Raw genomic sequence first — 21,911 nt, 5'->3', positions numbered from 1 at the left:
CTCTCGGCAGCACAGGTCCTGTTTACACAGAATTCAGCGCAAAAGATAATTTCACCCAGCAAACAAGCATTTTTGCTCTTTCGTCTGGTAATCGGCAACCTATTTAGAAGGCAAGAAGATCAAGAAAAAAGCCTTCCTAAGAACACTTCACGATAATGTTGCATTGTAAATGAGCCCCCTATACTGACCTATGTTTCTTGTTTGTAACAGACCATAAATAAGCTGTGTGTGTCTGATAAGCAGTTGTGTGTTACTCCATCAGCTCCTATTCTACTGGCTAACCAGAATAGTGGACAAAACAAATAAAGTAGTACATATTGTAACTGCAGGATCCGAGCAAAATAGTCTGCCATTGCTCTCGGCAGCACAGGTCCTGTTTACACAGGACATTGCGCTGCTGAACACAATGTATTTTTTGTGCAGCTCAGATCATTCCACGCCGCATTTTGCTTGTTCGCCAGTTTAGACTGCAAGATTATCGTGCAACAAGCAAGCTTGGAACATTTTAATTTTTTCTCTATAAACTTTATTGATTTCTTTAAAAAAAATCAGCAATTTTTTTGTTAGGTTCTTCTCAGACACGCAATAAGGCTTTTTAACAGCTGCCGTAAATAGCGCTATTGTCAGTCATTAAAAGGAGTTGACTTATTGGTTAGAGCAGAAAGATTTGCAGGACTCTGGTCAAGCAGCCATGTCGGTGGTCTGTGGCCGCCAGACCAGAGCCATGCAAATCCCCCTCCACCTTGCGGCATCCTGCTCATTCGCGGGTTGATCGGCAGCCTGTTTGGATTGCAAAATTTTGGTCAAACGAGCTTTCATGCGAATGCACCCTAATAGTCTAACCATTAGTTCATCAAAAAAATTGCAGCACTCTGGTCTAGGTATGCCAGCAGTTAGGAGTAGGCTCACAGGGCTCAGGTCCAGCAACACAGTACCAACATGGCAGCTGGACTAGGGTCCTGCAAAACTTTTTCCTCAACTCTACTAACCAGTAAGTCACTGAGGTCTGAAAAAATATAGTAGTACTTTTCAACCCCTTTAAGAGGCCCTTTTCTGTGTTGAAGCAGGACAAAAACAAATTGTAAAAGAAATCTATAAAGCTGATAGAGAAAAAAAAAAAGTTCTAAGTAAAAAAAAATTAAATAAATTTTTTCCTCGTTTCTTTATCTTGGAAAAAAATAAAATAAATATAATTAGTATTGCATGATCCGTCAATACCTGAACAAAAAAATTATTTATTCTGCACTGTGAAATCTGTAATGAAAAAAAAAAAGAAATGCTAGATTGTTTTTGTTCCTCCCGCCTCAAAAAACCCACAAGTGCACAATAATTTTTTTTTCATTATCTTTGTTGATTACCTATTTTATGTTTTTCATTCGCAAATGTAGTAAAACATAACAAAAACTATATACATTTGGAATCACTGTAATATTCTCGATCCTGATAGTAAAGTTTTAATGTTATTTATAGCGTACAGAAGCAGAAACCCCAAAAAACAATGCCTAATTGCTTTTTTTCTCCTATTCCGCCACCCCAAAATGGTATAAGTCTTTAAAGGGGATAAGGGTGTTTGTATTGTAGCCTTTAGGTTGTAATTAATAACTGTAAATGTAAACCTACCAAAAGTACTTGGACTCTCCACAAAATAAAAGTGTACGGGGAAACTTTAGGTGTTTCAGGAAACTATTTTCTTCCTTATCTTTGAGACTGGATGCTAGATAGATAGATAGATAGATATAGATGATGGGCATCAGCATGGATGAGAATTAATTTAGGCATCACTCAGGCAGACGTTCATTAACTAAAGAGTTGAATGGCAACAAGTTTTTTATGCAGCAAAGCTTCCTGTGGAGCTGCACAACATCCTTTCCCATCCCCCGTAACATGAACTTGACCTTAAGTATCCTGAAACATTTATAGACAAGCAGTCAAATCTTACATGTCAAATCCAATTTACAGACTTTCGACCTTGCAAACCTATCACAATGCAAAATGGATATAAAATTTACAGGAGTCCTACAGTTTAGCCACAGCTGGTATAAAGTCTAATATTCTGTGTTAGAGTAGGTTCTCCGTTGTGCACTACCTCAGGGATCCCTACAGCAACCTGTATTCCGATAGGAAACCAGACGGAGATATACACTTAAATGAAGTCGATGGAGTTACTGTGGACACCGTTTGTCCTCCATCTTGGCAGTATTTGTCTTCTTCACACGTGTACAAAAATGTTCCACAGTCACTCCGTCGGCTACATTCAAGTTGAATGGCTCTGTTGGGATTTCGACAGAAATCGCCACGTAGTGCTTGACGGAAAGCATTGCGTTAATGTGAGCGTAACTTGGTTGATATATGTGGCTTGTAAAAGTATTCACCCCCTTGGCTTTTTACCTATTTTGTTACATTACAACCGGTGTTTTTGTAGTCCGATTTGTGTGTGATGCATCAGCACTAAATAGTGAAGTGAAGTGAGAAAAATATAGGCATAAATTAAATTTATGGGATTAAATACAGTTGAAACCAGAAGTTTACATACACTATATAAAAAGACACATCTGCATGTTTTTCCTCAATATCTGACATGAAATCAGAATAAACCTTTCCCGTTTTAGGTCAATTAGGATTATCATACTTTTTAATATTTGCCAAATTCCAGAATAATGAGAGAGAGAGAATGTTTTAACGCATTTTTATTATATTCTCTTTCAACTGTAACTAAAAATTGGCATGTGCATATATATTCACCTCTTTTGCTATGAAGCCCCTAAAAATTTCTGGTGTAAGCAATTACCTTCATAAGTCACATGCTTAGTGAAAGGAAGTCCACCTGTGTGCAGTGTAAGTGTCCCATGGGCTGTCAGTCTATGCACACCTTTTCTGAAAGGCCACAGAGGCTGCAACACAATTAAGCAAGAGGCACCACTAGCCAAACAACACCATGAACACCAAGGAGATCTACAAACAAGTCAGGGACAATGTTGTTGAGAAGTACAAGTCAGGTTTAGGTTATTAAAAAAAATATATATATATTCCAATCTCTGATGATTCCCGGAGCACCATCAAATCCATTATCATCAAATGGAAAGAGCATGGTACCACAATAAACCTGCCAAGAGAGGCACGCCCACCAAAACTCTAATGCAACCCTTGGCCAGGCTGAATCAGAGAGGCAGCACAGAGACCAAAGCTAACTCTGAAGGAGCTGCAGGGTTCCCAAGCAGAGACTGGAGTATCCCTCCATACGACCACAATAAGCCGTACACTACAAAGAGGTGGCCTTTATGGAAGAGTGGGCAGAAAAAACCCTTTACTTACGCTCAAAAATTGTAAGGCTCGTTTTGAGCCTTAAATGCTATGTCTGACGCCAAACCAACACAGCTCATCACCCCAAGAACACCATCCCCACAGTGAAATGTGGTGGTGGCAGCATCATGCTGTGGGGATGTTTTTCAGCAGCAAAGACAGGGAAAATAGTCAGGGTTGAGGGGATGATGGATGGTGCGAAATACAGGGATGTTCTTTACATGAACTGATGCAAGCCCTCAAAAAAAACCTGTGAAATTCCAGGTTGTGAGGTAGCAAAACAAAAAATGCCAAGAGGGTGAATACTTTTGCAAGCTACTGTATGTGAACTAATGCTGGCCATTAGTTGACCCATTTGACTGAGCGCTCCTGTGTTCTCTGTGAGAGAGCTATCGTCAGACATGTCATGGGAAGGCTTTTGTCTGGAAGCATCAAATCTGTGGTTGGTTACAAATGTAAGTTTTCTTATCAGCTGCACAACAAAAAAGCAACAGATATATCAGTAGCTTTATGGCCGGTCACAAGATTTGCAACAAGTGGGAGGAAACTCAACCGCCATTAGCTAAAAATAACTGCAACCAAGAAAAAAGCACAGAAAACAAACACCTGCAAGGTTCAGCATTAGTTCCCACACTGGAAACTATGTATTGCCAAAGGCAGCACATCAGCAGATTACTGCCGTAGGACTGTTTTCGGAAGAGCTAGCTAAGGACTAGGTAATGTTGGCAATATGACCAATTTCCAGTGTTTGTACACTTACTGTACGTCACTCGGTCACATTGTTTTATGATCAAAAGCACTAAAACAATGTTACGTGTTTTATTTATCAACCACAAAACTTGAAGTTCACGATGAGATCTGAGGTTCTGGTACAGGTTATGGGGTAACAAGACAGAACTACTTGTGCAAGTGCGATTGTCTCAAATCCCTATGAAGCTTATAGGGTCTGTGCCAAGGTTTCCCATAGGCCGTATGACTGATTATATTATTATCTCCACATCAGGAATTGCCATAGTTGTTTTCTCTATATGATGTCCTTAAATTATCATCTGTTGGAGTAATTGAGTTGTGCAAGACCATTAGCAAAGTAGTTATTAATCTCTTCAATGTCTAAGATCACTAGGGAGAAAAAAATTGGGACACATGACTTAATCAGTGAATTTAGGTTTTTCAGCCTGTCCCATTGGTACAAATGTATAAAACCCACCCCCCTCCCTCCCCCCCCGCCATGCCGTCTGCCTGTACTAACGTGACAGAACAGCTGATGGTGCAGAGCTCACTGATGCCAAGTGCGGCCCTTTAATAGGAGCCACTGGTGTTTTTTTCCTCCTTAAATATTCCACTATTCCCTGTTCACAACAGCAGAAGGCTATGGAATCCCACCCATGTGTATCCCCTGCAACTAATGTTAATCCTACTTAGCCCATTTTTTGTTTTATCACATGGATAGAATCACCTAATCTAGGTGTGATAGATGATATTTCCCTGAGGCAGATTTTGTTTACATGCTTCTCTTACTTAAAGAAGCACTCCCTTCAAAGTGTTTATCCTCTTAATATATTGCAGTCATCATATTATATTACACTGTGCACTTACAATTGCTCATTTTGCCTTTCTACCCAGTTAATTACTGTTTTCTCTCCTCTATATAGAAACAGGAAGTCGCTTGTCTCTGCATTTATCTTCCCCCTCTTCAATTCCTTACCCAGCTGCTCCCTCCTCCACCCTGCCAGGGACTTTTGCAGTGATTCATGACTTGTGCAGAGAAAATTGACCTCCTGTTTCTACATAGAGCTTTGAAGGATTCATCTAGTCAGTTTTTAATCATGTGATGTCATAGACCTAATGGAAAAGAGAAGAATTAGCTGGGCAGAAAGGCAAACTGAGCAATTGTAAATACCCAGTGCTATATAATATGATGACTACAATATATTAAGAAGATACTAACTTTGATGGGAGTGCTTCTTTTATCGGCTATGGGAAGGAAGTAGTCAATCTAATATACTTCATTTTGGAAACTCCATTGACCTTAACCCCAGCATTTTGTTTATTAAGCAAACTTGACTAGGACCTCTGGTCACATTACTAGAGCATTTTTATACACCAAACTTTATTCTTGACCAGAAAAGTTGTAGCCTTGCAATAAATGGCTCAATCCGATAATTCCATATGAACATGCCATATACAAAAATTGTAGTAAGGGTCATAACAAATGTAATCAAATCTGTGATGATTGGTGTGGGTCATCTTCGACCCAGTACTCTGCAGCTACACTCCATGCCTTTCCTCCAACCTAGCTGCTATGTTACACTGGCTTATGCCACCGCAGAATTTCAGTCTTTAATTTTTTTTTCTTTCTTTTTAGTTTGATTGAATCTGAGACATTAATTGCTAATGTTAGCACATGTGATCGACCCTTGCACACTCAGTGCCTTTTGATTATGAAATGTATGTGACGTTTTGACATTTTTGATGATACTTACCATACCTACAAAGTGTGCTTTCCAATTGCCACGCTACTTCAACCTTTTTGTACTAAATATTTCTGGAATAACTGTATCTGACAATGTTGTTTTGTATGTTGTATTTTCTGTAATACATTTTACAATAAAATGCGTTTAACAAAAAAAAAAATTCCTCCATCACCTGTGAGTGATGTTATTGAGAAGTAGAAGGAACTGCAGCAACTCAGCCATGAAGAGGAAACCACATAGAATTACAGAGCGAATGCTGAGGAACGGAGGGCAAAAAAGTCACCAACGCTCTGCTGAGTCCATAGCTGCAAAGTCCAGACCTCCAATTGGTATTAACATCAGCACAAACATTGCACCCCTGCCGGGAACTTCATGGATGAGCAGCTGCATGGAGCCTTACATCACCAAGCACAATGCGCCGGATGGAGTGGTGTAAAGCTGCCACCACTGGACTCTGTAGGAAACGTGTTCTGTGCATTGACGGATCACACTTCTCTATCTGGCATCTGATGGACAAGTCTGAGTTTGGAGAATGCCATGAGAATGTTACCCACCTGACTGCATTGTACAGTTTGGTGGAGGAAGGATAATGCTATGGACTTGTTTTTGAGGGGTCGGACTCGGCCTCCTAGTTCCAGTGAAGGAAAATTTTAATTCTTCAGCACAAGACATAGTAGACAATTGTAGCTACCTGCTTTGTGGAACTGATTTGTATAAGGCCCTTTTCTGTTCCCATAAAGGCATAGTTGGGTGAGTTTGACGCGCCCCTGGGCCTGTGTCGCGCTGCGTTGCGCACGCGGGAGCTTACCCGGAGCCGGATCTCTTGAGGGTTGTAGTCTCGTGGCGGTGATCCGGTCCGTGCCCAGGGAGTCAGACTAAGTGGCGCTGTATTAGCGGTAGATGTTGGACGACTACGCCACCCGTTGAGTACAGCTAAGGAGCTGCCGCTGCAGGGCAGACCGCTGAGGCCGGTGGTAGGATTGTGCAGCGTGATAGTATAACCCCCAACGGGAGGGGTATGGCCTCAGGGCAGCCGACGTGGATGATGGAGGTAGCAGGAACCACTCGGAGACGGTACGGTGTAGTTCAGGGTCTTTACTGGTGACAAAGATAGACCCTCCCGGAGTACTGGCTAGCGATTGGGGCCTGGTCAGTCCTTGAGCAGATGGGATCTCCCCTGGCCAGGCGGAGTTGTAGGCCTCCCAAACTAACGATACTCTTCCGGCTACCTTGCTAGAGGCGGGTATAAGTAGCCCACGTCCCTGAGTGTACCGTGTGGTGCTCACCCGTATGGCCGGTGACTCTGGGCCTTCTAGTAGCTTCCGCTCCAAGACGGTGGTGCTGGTCCCACACGTGTGACCGTGCCTTCGGGTTTCTGGGCCAGAGGACCTGCAATCCCCTGCCGGTCGGTTTCTGCTGCTGGATAGGAGTTAGTCCCCACAGCCTCGGACTCCGGGTCCGGTGATAACTTTTCAGTCAGGGCGAGCTCTGCAGCTGCCAGCCCCTGACTCCTTGTAGTACTGCTCCCACAGAGCTCCTGATGTTCTTTTCCTATATCTGCTTCTCTGTCTCTACTTCTTCTCTACTCACTAACCCTGCCTCAGCCCTAGGTTTATATAGGGGAAGTTCTTCCCCTCCCAGGACTGGGCAGGAGGTGTGGCATGCATAGGATCCCTGACCAAGAGACCTCCCACCTGCTCTCAGACATAACATTGCCGTTACTGTGGAAACCAGACCCCTGGGGTGCCACAAGTTTGGTGTAGAAGAACCTGAGTTGCTGCACAGCCATAGAATCATAGAAAGCTAGAGTTAGAAGGGACCTCCAGGGTGATTTGGTCCAACCCCCTGCTCAATGCAGGATTCACTAAATCATCTCAGACAGATGTCTGTCCAGCCTCTGTTTGAAGACGTCCATTGAAGGAGAACTCACCACCTCTCGTGGCAGCCTGTGCCATTCGTTAATCACCCTCACTGTCAAAACGTTTTTTATACTATCTAATCTGTGTCTTCTCCCATTCAGTTTCATCCCATTGCTTCTAGTCTTTATTTGTGCAAATGAAAATAAACTGATCCCTCTACAGTGTGATAGCCCTTCAGATATTTGTATGCCACTATTAAGTCTCCTCTCAGTCTTTGCAAGCTAAATATTCCCAAATCCTCTAACTGTTCCTCATAGGACATTGTTTGCAGACCGGTCACCATTCTGGTCGCTCTTCTCTGAACTTGCTCCAGTTTCTTCATGTCTTTTTTAAAATGTGGTGCCCAGAACTGGACACAGTTTTCCAGATAAGGTCTGACCAAAGAGGAGTAAAGTCCGATAATGACTTCACGTGATCTAGACTGTATGCTTCTCTTAATACATCCCAGAACTGTGTTTGCCTTTTTTGCTGCTGCATCACACTGTTGACTCATGTTCAGTATGGGATCTATTACTATACCCAAGGCTTTTTCACATGTGCTGTTGCTTAGCCCTATTCCTCCCATTCTGTATTTGCTTTTTTAATTTTTCTTCAGATGTAGGACTTTGCATTTCTCTCTGTTAATCCAACACCATTGGGATAAATTCATTTCTCACTAGCTTTTTTCAATAGAACAATGAGAGAAGTAGGAAAATCTGCTAGTCAGTACCTGACCGGAGCTATACCTCGCAGACTTGCGATCATAGGACGTCTGCTCAAGCAGGCAACAGAGCATATTTGCACACTGTCAGAATTTGGCTACCTGCAGTATGATAAAGGCACTGCAGAAATATAGTTTTCGCCTGGAAAACTTCTTTAAATAATTGTAAGCAGACTCTGCGACCGTGTAACCAAAGACTACTGACTATTGCCTCCAAACTGTCTGACGATGGTTGTTCAGAACAGGATTGTCCAGTATAAAAAACAAAAACCATGCACTCAGAAAATTCTGACTTATCAGAAGGGAGTCCTTTCATCCTCATCTTTTTCCCACAGTGGAAATCTCTGGAGTACCTGTCCTGCCATGCATTCATTACACAGAAGACCTATTGAAAAGCTTCATTTATCCTGTAGGGGTGGTACAGGGAAATTGATCACTAAAACTGAATGCTGAGCATCCTAGCTGGAGATGCAGTTCGATCAGCTCATTGTCAAGGGACCCTTCTAACAATTGCAGACTGTTCAACAGGAAGAACTCCTAAAATCTCCTGAGCTTTATTACTTGCGCAGAAAAGCATTAATCCAATTACATCAAAGTCATTGCAATTTTTATTGCGCTCACATAGGTAATTCCTGGCTGATCGTCTTTAAATGCTGATATAGTAACCATCTTGTAGCAAATTTGCTACTGACTATATAAGTAGTAACAAAAGATAAGTTTTATAGCACAAACTGCAAAGACAAGGAAGAAACATCCAATACTAAAAGAAAACCAACCTGTAGGACTTAATCCAGAAGCAGAACTGATGCTTTTGTTTTATGAGAAAAGTAAGTTGTAATCAATAGGAAGGTGCAGTTTCAAAATATGAGAACTTCAGCTGAGAGCATGGCATGGTGTCTGACCCGAGTGGGCATCATGGGTAGGTAACAAGAGTGGGTGACATGGACGGAAAAGTTTGCAGGTGCAAAATGAAATATTTGCAGATATTATTCCATCCTACCTGAATCCTTCCGATGCCAGACCCTCCCAGTCATGAGCTCCAATTCACAATAAACCCAAACATACTGAGCCAAGGCAGAGCTGTGCATCTGGGCTCCGACTGAGTCACTGAATAATAAGCGGGTTGTCTACTGTTACTCGATGGATAAAGGACTTTTGAAAACCTTAATAAGGGGGATTGTCTTCTCAGAGAGCATCTCAAGCTGTGCATGGTCGGGGCAGTGATGCAGAAGGGTGGGGGTGCACATTCCCATGCTTGCTGTCACATTATCTAATAATGGTTAACTATTTCACCATCATGGGTAAAGACAGCATTAAGTTCTGTTATCTCATCTTCAGCCGAGCCTTCCATGCAGCGATAAATAGATAGGACATATATCTCATGGAATTATTTAAAGGTTTTCCTAAAATCAATACTGTATTGACATGAAATATTCAGGAGTGAGACGTTGTGTTAACTAGAGTTATTACTGTTGAGGCAGAGATCCAGGCGGAAGCGTTCAGTTTGTAAAGCAAAGACGGAAATTGGTGGATGTATGGACAATCATCGAAAATTTCAGGCTGATCATGAGGCATGGAGACCTCTAAGGGCACAGGCAGATCTTTGTGGTGGATAACGACAAAAAGTAATTCTTTACCTCAATTGTATTGTTGGCCATCAGACTCTACTATTGCTGTTTGATCGGTCTTTGATCATGCATTGGCATCAGCAAGCATATTAAAGGGAATCTGTCAACAGGATTTCACACCCCAAACTATTCATCTTCGTATGTAGCTCTTTTAAAGACAAGTTCAGTAATATCTTTATATGGCCAGTCTGTTCCTCCATTACTGAGAAATCAGCATTTGAACTAACATACAAATGGTTATGATAGATCTGAAGCCTCTGTCACTCCAGCTCTATTCCCACAAAGGACAACATATGCAAGGAGTTTGTATGTTCTCCCCATGTTTGCGTGGGTTTCCTCCAGGTTATTCGGTTTCCTCCCACACTCCAATGACATACTGTTAGGGAATTAAGATTGTGAGCCCCAATGAGGACAGTGATGATAATGTCTGTAAAGCGATGTGGAATACTATGGCGCTATATAAGCAAAGCAAAATAAATAATTCCCTCCTCCTGAGTGACTGACTGCTCCTTTGCCTCAACTCACATAGCATAGAGGCAGTCAGCCAATTAGAAGGAGGTACCCCTGGACAGGGAATAGAGCTGGAGTGACAGAGGCTTCAGATCTACCATATCTATTTGTATGTCAATTCAAACGCTGATTTCTCAGTAATGGCGGAATGGACTGCTCATGTAAAGGTGACGCTGGACTTGTCTTTGAAAGAGCTACATGCACATTTAAAAAGTTTGGGTGTGAAATCAGATTCCCTTCAACCCCAATCATGCATGCACCTTTATTAAAAAGTGATTCATATGAGATATCTCTGGCCAGACCTGATGATGTTGCATGCCAGCTCTTTTTTTCCAAAGTCCATAACCTACTGAAAGTTGGATTGTCACTAATTGATAATACATTGCTCTTCAGTATTTTTCCTGAATTATTTATGGCATGTTAATCTTTTCTTGCTGCATTATGGATTGTTTTCTGCCTGTCAGTATCATTTAAATATATACGATATGTCTTTTCTGCACTTAACATGTTAAATCGGGTTTATGGGGGCCCACGGATTATAATGGGCCTGACAGGTGCAGCTTACGGAGGCTTTTTTGGATAGTTGAAAAGATGATGTCTCTACAACCAATTGTGCTCTTGATTGTAGGAGTGACTAATATTTCATTGTGGTGCTCATATGGGAGGAAAAAAATTGCCAGGGACTCCTTTACCCCTCTATTTAATATTTTACGAAAGCTAATTCTTGGCAACTGTGAACATCACGGGCAACATCACCAATTATCACATTATATGCAACAACTGATTATAATGACTCAGTAGTCATTGGAATTCTCTTTTACCATAAGGACTACATTTTTTAGTTTTTGAGCATAAACTTGTCAAGAAAATTTTATTCCGAAACTGCAAGATGGTATTAGCCCAGTCTACAGATTTTATGCAATAATAGCAATAATTAAGTAGTCACGTCATGGTTTTGACAAGATGGAGAGAATCTCTTTTGTACAGAAAAAAATCAGTCGGAACTCCTTGAAAGGAAGTTTCTACTCGACGTAAGAATTTACAAATCTCACTATAAGAAATTCCTTTAAAGAATTCCAGGAAGTTGTTGACATTAAACAAGTTTTCTTGACGTCTCCCACCACCCTCCATCCTACACACAAAGCATTTTTTAAGACGTTTCACCCCTTATGAAGATAACTTTGGTAAAATGTTGCTTATTTGTTTTTCAAGATTAAAGTTCAGGATCCTTCTTTATCTTTTGTATACCATAACATTAAGTCACACAAAATTTGGTGTTAATAGAAAGCGTGATGCAATTTATCAACTAAAAGGGTACCAGTGTAAGAAGATAACATAATAGTGATGCTTATTTTTATGCCTTGCTGCTTCCTTTACACAGGTATATAGGGCAACAGTACATATTTTTTTTATTGAACAACACTGCACATTTGGCACCATTGGCTGAATCAATTCTCTGTCAAAGAAATTGGGAGTTTAAAGTGATTTTCCAAAAATATTTTAAAAAAATAACATGTTATTATAAAATCCTAAATACCTTTAATTAGCAAATCTGACTTGTTTTGTCTAGTGAGGTAATCACTATAAAATTAGAATTGCTGTTGCCTTGACAGAAACCCATCCTAAAATGTTAATGACATGTGCCTGTTAGCAAGTGCAGCAAGAAGATCCGCCTGTAGATAGATGTTCTCCCAGTGAAAATTTTGACCTAACACTGGAGATACCAAAGATGTTGAGTTAGGAAAAGGCTGCTCACATTGCTATCCAACCTGTCTGATCTAATACTGGAGATACCTGGGGTGCTGAGGTAAGAAGAAGCTGCTCACACGGCTGTCTCCCCTGTGTATCTAATCTAATACTGGAGATTCCAGGGGTGCTGAGGTGAGAGGCTGCTCACACTCCTGTCCACCCTGTCTAAGTGATCTAATGCTGGAGATACTAGGCATGGGGCGTGCTGAGGTAAGAAGAAGCTGCTCACACTGCTGTCCACCCTGTCTATCTGATCTTACCTCAGCACCTCTAGTATCTCCAGTATTAGATCAGAGAGACAAGGTGGACAGCAGTGTTAAGAATAGGTCTATTTGTTCGAAATGTCCCAGCAGTAACGCTCACATCATATTGTATGGATCTTTTAAGATGTTCATAATAAAGACTGGAAGACTTTATCTCTCTAAACAAAGTGCTGGATCCTATTTTCCTTTCCAATTAAGAACAGGTTTATTTGTTCGAAACGCATCAGCTGTAACGCCCTCGTTTGTATGGATCTTTTAACGTGTGTAATAAAGGCTTGAAGATTTCAACTCTCTAAACAAAGTGTTGGATCTTATTTTCCTTTCCAATTAAGAACAGGTTTATTTGTTTGAAATTTGTCAGTAGTAACCCTTATCTGTATGGATCTTTTAACATGTTTGTTTTCAGTGTTAAAGTCTTGCAGCCTTCATTACAAAGTGCTGTATCCTATTTCCCTTTACCATTATTGCATTATAATCCACAAGGACTGGTCCGTGCACTCGTGCTCCGATGAACTGGTCATTTTTTATTTTTTCCTATCTGAATATTGTTACGAGCAATGGGTTAAGGGAAATTGACAACTACAAAATAACCCAGAAAGAATCCAAATGCAAAAAAAATGTAGCTAATTTATACAATATGATTTTCTTGATTTCTTTTGGATATTCTATCTCTCAATGTTAAAATTAACCTACCCTTAAAATTATAGACTGTTCTTTGTCAGTGGGCAAATACTTATTTCCCCCACTGTAACTAAATTTATAGACATCTATGGTTTGATTTATTTGTCTATGTTTATTGGATGGGTTGTTACCAATATCTGGTGAGAATTTCATGTTATATACTTAGAAAATTGGTGACGTGTTCATCTTTTTGCAGCTTTGTATCACTGTACTTTTTTCGTATATTAAATTTAAAATGTAATATGTTTGTTTCTTGTTTCTCTAAAAGTACCCACAACCTTAAAGAGGGAAAGTATAACCTGGTTGTGTTACCATGTTTATGATGGAGTGCAAGTAGTGAACCTGTTTGGTGCTTGGGAAAGATGGGGGTGGGTGTACTAGTACTAAAAATGGCGAGTGGTGGCAGCAAGAAGCGTGGTGTGGATGTGTGAAGTGGCTGTAGGGTGCACTCAGCTGATTGCAATGAGTGAGTGTGTGAAATGGTCACATCCGAGTCACGTAGGCATTCTCCTTAACAAACACCTATTGTAAAAAGTTATTTAAAATTTATGTAAAAATTAAAAATGCCCCATATCCTTTAAATAATCTAATAGACTCAAAAGTACCAAGTCCTGAGTTTAAGATGAACACTTGCACTGACAGCCAACAAAGCCATTCTTATTTAAAAGTATTTTTAAAGTATTTGCCTAAGGAGAAATGAGATGGAATTTCAAGTATAAGTACAGTGCAGAGCATGATCCAAGGAGGATGTACATTGGCCCGAATATAAGAAGCATTGTACACCCTGACCTTCATTATTAATGATCTACTCAACTTTCCTGCCCGATCTCACATTATTCCACTCTGATACTACCTACATTGAGAAGTGTTATCCAATGTGTACAGACGCTTTTCCACTTTGTAGCCAACTACTAACACATATCTTTATATTTGTACATCATAAAAAATACACTTTTTTTTTTCTTAACTTTTTTAACTCTTGCAGTGAATTATGTTTGTTTTCTACATGATGAAATTGAAAGCCAAACTTCATCCCGCTGTCAAATTCGCCACATAATAATTAGTAACACATTTCTCTCACCTGTTGCTGTCTGACACATCCTGCGCAGCCTGAGCCCAGCCTGGCAATTTTCGTCACTAGGAAAACTTTTTTTTGGCAAAAACAGTCTGGAATGTGGAGACGTATAAAGAATGCAGGATTGCAGCAGAAGTGTATCCACGCGCCGGCAGAAGGCGAAGACGCTGTAAGGAAGTATACTGCTGTTTATGAACGTCTGCAAGTCCCCCAAGGCACAGGAAGGAAGAGGAGGGCAGCTCACAGGCCGATCACATGAAGACATTAAAAATATCTCCACTATGATTCATTAAAAAAAAATAAGTGTGAGAGAAGCCACAGTAACTAATGATTGTATATGTTTCCAGGAAAGATCCTAAACATGTGTACGGCACTCTGTTAAAGGGAGTCGTTGACCCCCAAAATGCCTTTTAAACTAAATATGCAGTGATATAGGTTACTTCATCCAGGCTTGGACTGGCCCACTGGAGAATCCTCCGGTGGACCGCCACTCTCTTTATATGAGCAGTACTTGGCACAATACACTTAAATCACTATGTACAGACAAAGGCAGCATCTTATTCATGTAACAATCCTCCCAGTTCATTGTTATATAAATTTGTGATTGAAGATAATGTCACATTTGCATGTAGCTGAAAAGTGGGGCACTGGAGTTGGTTACTGGTTTGCCCTTGGCACCCCAGTCCGACACCTTCACTCCTCTAAAATTCATACTAGCACTGTTTCTCATACTGTGCTTGTGAAAATAATACACCCATGGTGTGGCCATGAGCTGGGTGCAACATGCATGCAGGAATGAATTTTGCGACTTGGGGACTTCTCTAGCATGTGACGGATAGCTCTCACTCCTAGTTTAATGCTTCCCCAAGTGTGTGTGCAAGCCGTGTGCACACATTGGCTGGGTGCCATCTCTTCTTCAGTTCCTCTCTGCTGATGCCGCTCGTACACCCGGAAGGGTAGCGAATGGCATCCGAAGAGAGCTAGATAGGAGGAGAACGCGCCCAGCCACTGTGTGCGCTCTCAGCCGGCACAGTCGCTATCACTGCGCATGTGCATACACGTGAGGCAGCGTTTGCTCTAGGAGCGGGCACTGTCTATCACAAGCTAGGACAGTCCCCAAAGTGCAAATTGAGGATACGGAACAGTGCACCCAGCTCAAGACCATGCCATGGGTGCACCGAAGCCCCTCAATTGCATATGGATTAAAAGTTATTTTCACAAGAACAACAGGCACAGATCTAGTATAATTTTTATAGACATGAAATCCTCTATATCACTGTATAGTTATTCTAAAAGCAATTTGGGTATGACAGGCTCTCTTTTTAAAGTCTTGAATGGCGAATCCCACAATAATTTTGTCTTTCTTTTTTTTCTGAAAGCTTAAAGGAATTGTACAGGACAGGAAAACCATGACTGACTTCTGAAAAGCAATGTCCATGGAAGTGATTTTGGGTGAGCTGTAATACCATATACAACCCATGGACAGGTGTGACACTGTTCTTAGAGTCCTGTACAACCCCTTTTACATGGTTTTATGACCATGGCCTAGCGGTCATGCTGTGAGGACGTGTTCCCGGAGAGCTTACACTGCACTCATCCTGTAAGGCACATCCTGAGGCGCAATTTCGGGGAAAATGAGTCCTACCCAGTGGCTGACAGTTCCTGGAGGCTGTAGGTGCTTTATCTGGGCTATGGTGGTAAAGATGACCCGAAAAATTAGCAGGGAGAACGGAACAGCACCATCAGACATCCAAGATGGCGCCTTAGAGTCTTGTGGCCGGAGACAGAGAAATGTAATAGGAGAACGCTCATAGAGCATTCACCCACATCCCACAGAAACGGAGGTCAGTGACTGGCACACAGGGGAACAACATAATATCCCCAAAAGGATCTAGATTTCATGCATTAGTTCATGAGGAGGATGTCCCTCAGGACACAGCATTAAACTCCCAGGTGCACAATAATGCATAGCTGATCTCCAAGCATGCAGAGAGTACCGTGGTGTAAAATCCTTAGGGGAATCCCCTTCTCTAATGGATGTTTTGACCGCTGTTACCAAATGTAACTTCACACTGGCCACGCTAATAGACCAGGTAGGCTATAGTCAGGAGACCATTCTGATAATCTGGCACGATGCGCAAAACATGGCGGAGCGCACAAATGCTGTGGAGGGGAGAGTCAGTGAGCTGGAGGACGCCCTCCCCCCCCTGTCCACAGGGACATTCAGAGTCACAAGCAAGCAGTTGCTGCTTTACAGGACGAGACTAATGATCTGGAAAATCGCCTGCGGCGAAATAATATCAGGCTGGTGGGGTTCCCTAAAAAGGTGGAAGGCAGAGACCCTGATGGCATTTTTGAAAAATCCTCACTCCTCTGCAGTGAAAAGAGCCCACGGGGTTCCCACGAGACCTGGCCCAGTGGGTAGACCTCCTATGCTTATCCTGATTAACCCTTTCGCAACCTTGGGATTTGTCGTTTTTGCATTTTCGTTTTTTGCTTCCCTTGTTCCCAGAGCCATAGCGTTTTTATTTTTTGGTCAATATGGCCATATGAGGGCTTATTTTTTGCGGGACGAGTTGTACTTTTCAACGCCATTACTAGTTTTACCATATCGTGTACGGGAAAAAAATTCCAAGTGCGGTGAAATTGCAAAATAAGTGCAATACCACAGTTGTTTTTTATTTTTTTTTACCACATTCACTGAATGCTAAAACTGACTTGCCATTCTTATTCTTCAGGTCATTACGAGTTCGTAGACACCAAACATGTATAGGTTCTTTTTTATTTAAGTAGTGAAAAAAAAATCCAAAATTTGGTGAAAAAAAAAAAGCGCCATTTTCTAAGGCCTGTAGTGTCTCCATTTTTCGGGATCTGGGGCTGGGTGAGGGCTTATTTTTTGCGCGCCAGGCTGATGTTTTTATTGATAACATTTTGGGTAGGTCCGATATTTTGATCGCCCGTTATTGCATTTTATTGCAATTTTGCGGCGACCAAAAAACATAATTCTGGCGTTTAGAATTTTTTTCTACGCCGTTTACCGATCGGATTAATTCTTTTTTTATATTGATAGATCGGGCGATTCTGAACGCCGCGATACCAAATATGTGTATGTAGGGTTTTTTTTAATTATTTTATTTTGAATGGGGCGAAAGGGGGGTGATTTAAACTTTTATATTTTTTTAATTTTTTTTATATTTTTAAAAACTTTTTTTTTTCACTTTTTGCATGCTTCTATAGTCTCCATAGGAGACTAGAAGCAGCAACTGTCCGATTGCCTCTGCTACATACAGGGGATCAGCAGATCCCCTGTATGCAGCAGAAATGGTCCTGTGCTATGAGCGCCGACCACTAGGTGGCGCTCATAGCGACCAGCTCATGACAACCGCAGGCGTCTGCTGCAGACCCTGGGTTGTCATGCCCACCCATCGGTGACCCGCGATCACGTGACGGGGTCGTCGATGGGCGGGGCTTAGGACGCGCTTCCCGGAAGCGCGCGTTAAATGCCGCTGTCGGAGATTGACAGCGGCATTTAACATGTTAACAGCCACGGGTGGATCACGATTCCACCCGCGGCTGTTGCGGGCACATGTCAGCTGTAATAATCAGCTGACATGTGCTCGGTTCTGTACGGGCTCACCGCCGGAGCCCTCACTGAACCGGGGGATTACAGCCTGTGCGTACTAATACATCACAGGCTGTAAAGGGGTTAAAATCCTACATTATAAAGACCGGGATATCATACTGAGAAACTGGACATACAGTACAGACCAAAAGTTTGGACACACCTTGTCATTTAAAGATTTTTCTGTTTTTTCATGACTTTGAAAATTGTACATTCACACTGAGGCATCAAAACTATGAATTAACACACGTGGAATTATATACTTAACAAAAAAGTGTGAAACAACTGAAAATATGTCTTATATTCTAGGTTCTTCAAAGTAGCCACCTTTTGCTTTGATGACTGCTTTGCACACTCTTGGCATTCTCTTGATGAGCTTCAAGAGGTAGTCACCGGAAATGGTTTTCACTTCACAGGTGTGCCCTGTCAGGTTTAATAAGTGGGATTTCTTGCCTTATAAATGGGGTTGGGACCATCAGTTGTGTTGTGCAGAAGTCAGGTGGATACACAGCTGATAGTCCTACTGAATAGACTATTAGAATTTGTATTATGGCAAGAAAAAGCTGCTAAGTAAAGAAAAACGAGTGGCCATCATTACTTTAAGAAATGAAGGTCAGTCAGTGTGAAAAATTGGGAAAACTTTGAAAGTGTCCCCAAGTGCAGTTGCAAAAACCATCAAGCGCTACAAAGAAACTGGCTCACATGAGGACCGCCCCAGGAAAGGAAGACCAAGAGTCACCTCTGCTTCTGAGGATAAGTTTATCCGAGTCACCAGCCTCAGAAATCGCAGGTTAACAGCAGCTCAGATTAGAGACCAGGTCAATGCAACACAGAGTTCTAGCAGCAAATCCATCTCTTCAACAACTGTTAAGAGGAGACTTTGTGCAGCTGGCCTTCATGGTAAAATAGCTGCTAGGAAACCACTGCTAAGGACAGGCAACAAGCAGAAGAGACCAGTTTGGGCTAAAGAACACAAGGAATGGACATTAGACCAGTGGAAATCTGTGCTTTGGTCTGATGAGTCCAAATTTGATATCCTTGGTTCCAACCACCATGTCTTTGTGCGACGCAGAAAAGGTGAACGTATGGACTCCAGATGCCTGGTTCCCACCGTGAAGCATGGAGGAGGAGGTGTGATGATGTGGGGGTGCTTTGCTGGTGACACTGTTGGGGATTTATTCAAAATTGAAGGCATACTGAACCAGCATGGCTACCACAGCATCTTGCAGCGGCATGCTATTCCATCCGGTTTGCGTTTAGTTGGACCATCATTTATTTTTCAACAGGACAATGACCCCAAACACACCTCCAGGCTGTGTAAGGGCTATTTGACCAAGAAGGAGAGTGATGGGGTGCTACGCCAGATGACCTGGCCTCCACAGTCACCAGACCTGAACCCAATCGAGATAGTTTGGGATGAGCTGGACCACAGAGTGAAGGCAAAAGGGCCAACAAGTGCTAAACATCTCTGGGAACTCCTTCAAGATTTTTGGAAGACCATTTCCGGTGACTACCTCTTGAAGCTCATCAAGAGAATGCCAAGAGTGTGCAAAGCAGTCATCAAATCTAAAGGTGGCTACTTTGAAGAACCTAGAATATAAGACATATTTTCAGTTGTTTCACACTTTTTTGTTAAGTATATAATTCCACATGTGTTAATTCATAGTTTTGATGCCTTCAGTGTGAATGTACAATTTTCAAAGTCATGAAAATACAGAAAAATCTTTAAATGAGAAGGTGTCTCCAAACGTTTGGTCTGTACTGTACTTGGAGGGCAGAGAGGATCCTTTTCTCCAGACTTCTCTGTGGAAGTCCAGCACAGAAGATCCCTGTACATAGACATTAACCCTTTCGCACCAGAGCCTGTTTTCGCCTTCGTGACCTGGCCAATTTTTTCAATTATGACCAGAGTCACTTTATGAGGTAATAACTCTAGAATACTTCAACAGATCCCACTGATTCAGAGACTGTTTTTTCATGACATATTGTACTTCATGGTAGTGGTAAAATTTCTTCAATACGACTTGCGTTTATTTGTGAAAAAATCGGAAATTTGGCGAAAATTTTGAAATTTTCAAACTTTTAATTTTTATGCCCTTAAATCAGAGAGATATGTTACACAAAATAGTTAATAAATAACATTTCCCACATGTTTACTTTACATCAGCACAATTTTTGAAACATATTTTTTTGTTAGGAAGTTATAAGGGTTAAAAGTTGACCAGCGATTTCTAATTTTTACTACAATATTTACAAAACCATTTTTTAGGGACCACATCACATTTGAAGTGACTTTGGGGGGTATATAGTTGTGCTCAAAAGTTTACATACCCAACATAATTTTTTCTTTCTTGGCCTTGTTTCAGAGAATATGAATGATAACAAAAAGCTTTTTCTCCACTCATGGCTATTGGTTGGGTGAAGCCATTTATTGTCAAACTACTGTGTTTTCTCTTTTTAAATCTTAATGACAACCAAAAACATCCAAATGACCCTGATCCAAAGTTCACATACCCCAGTTCTTAATACCGTGTATTGCCCCCTCTAACATCAATGACAGCTTGAAGTCTTTTGTGGTAGTTGTGGATGAGGTTCTTTATTTTCTCAGATGTAAAGCTGCCCATTCTTCTTGGCAAAAAGCCTCCGGTTCTTGTAAATTCCTGGGCTGTCTAGCATGAATTTCGCGCTTGAGATCTCCCCAGAGTGGCTCAATGATATTGAGGTCTGGAGAATGAGAAGGCCACTCCAGAACCGTCACTTTGTTCTGCTGTAGCCAATGACAGGTCTACTTGGCCTTGTGTTTTGGATCATTGTCATGTTGGAACATCCAAGTACGTCCCATGCGCAGCTTCCAGGCTGATGAGTGCAAATTTTCCTCCAGTATTTGCTGATAACGTGCTGCATTCATCTTTCCTTCAACTTTTACCAAGTTTCCTGTACCTTTTGTAGCTCACACATCCCCAAAACATCAGTGATCCACCTCCGTGCTTTACTGTAGGAATGGTGTTCCTTTCATCATAGGCCTTGTTGACCTCTCTCCAAATGTAACATCTATGGTTGTGGCCAAAAAGTTAAATTTTGGTCTAATCACTCCAAATTACCTTGTTCCAGAAGTTTTGAGGCTTGTCTCTGTGCTGTTTGGTGTATTGTAGGCGAGATACTTTGTGGCATTTGAGCAGTAATGGCTTTCTTCTGGCGACTCGACCATGCAGCCCATTTTTCTTCAAGTGCCTCCTTATTGTGCATCTTGAAACAGATACACCGCTAGTTTTCAGAGAGTCCTGAATTTCATCTGATGTTATTTGTGGGTTTTTCTTTGCATCCCAAACAATTTTCCTGGCAATTGTGACCGAAATTTTTATTGGTCTACCTGACCGTGATTTGGTTTTTAAAGAGCCCCTGATTTTCCATTTGGTAATCACAGTTTGAACGCTGCTGACTGGCATTATCAATTCCTTGGATATTTTTTTGTATCCCTTTCCTGTGTTATACAGTTCAACTACCTTTTCCCATAGATCCGTTGATAATTCTTTTGCTTTCCCCATAACTCACAATCCAGAAACGTCAGTGGCTGGATGAAAGATGCAAGAGTCTGTCTGGATCCCAGAAACTCACTCAGCTTTTATGTACACACACTGATCACAAGCAAACAGGTCACAGGTGAGGATGTTACCTTTAGTAGCCATTCAAATCCATTTGTGTCAAATTCTGTGCATGTTATCAGGCCAAAATCACCAGGGTATGTGAACTTTGGATCAGGGTCATTTGGATGTTTTTTGTTGTCATTACGATTTAAAAAGAGAAAACACAGTAGTTTGACAATAAATGGCTTTACCCAACTAATAACCATGAGTGGAGAAAAAGTTTTTTTTGTTATCATTCATATTCTCTGAAGCAAGGCCAAGAAAGGAAAAATTCTGCCGGGGTATGTAAACTTTTGAGCACAACTGTACATGACAGAAAATGCCCAAAAGTGACACCATTCTAAAA

The 21,911-nt window shown here is 41.4% G+C and overlaps 1 protein-coding gene across 4 annotated transcripts in view; it reads right to left on the bottom strand.

The window, feature by feature from the left end:
• Positions 1–21,911, bottom strand: part of PIK3R6 (phosphoinositide-3-kinase regulatory subunit 6) — a 122,707-nt gene that overhangs the window by 46,676 nt on the left and 54,120 nt on the right. For 2 of the 4 annotated variants that reach the window (XM_073682468.1, XM_073682463.1), the window contains exon 1: positions 14,306–14,499. The exons of 1 other annotated variant lie outside the window; for it this stretch is intronic. The gene's annotated coding sequence lies outside the window, so the exon portion shown is untranslated. Of the gene's footprint in view, positions 1–9,393; positions 9,527–14,305; positions 14,500–21,911 lie in introns of those variants that run through there. One more of the 4 variants, XM_073682467.1, reaches the window with a different exon arrangement.

The sequence above is a fragment of the Phyllobates terribilis genome, unplaced genomic scaffold, assembly GCF_046119375.1.
Source record: "Phyllobates terribilis strain yellow unplaced genomic scaffold, ASM4611937v1 Scaffold_5__5_contigs__length_657084704, whole genome shotgun sequence".
NCBI lineage: Eukaryota > Metazoa > Chordata > Amphibia > Anura > Dendrobatidae > Phyllobates > Phyllobates terribilis.
The sequence above is the reverse complement of the archived record's forward strand: the minus strand, read 5'-3'. Positions and strand labels throughout refer to the sequence as shown.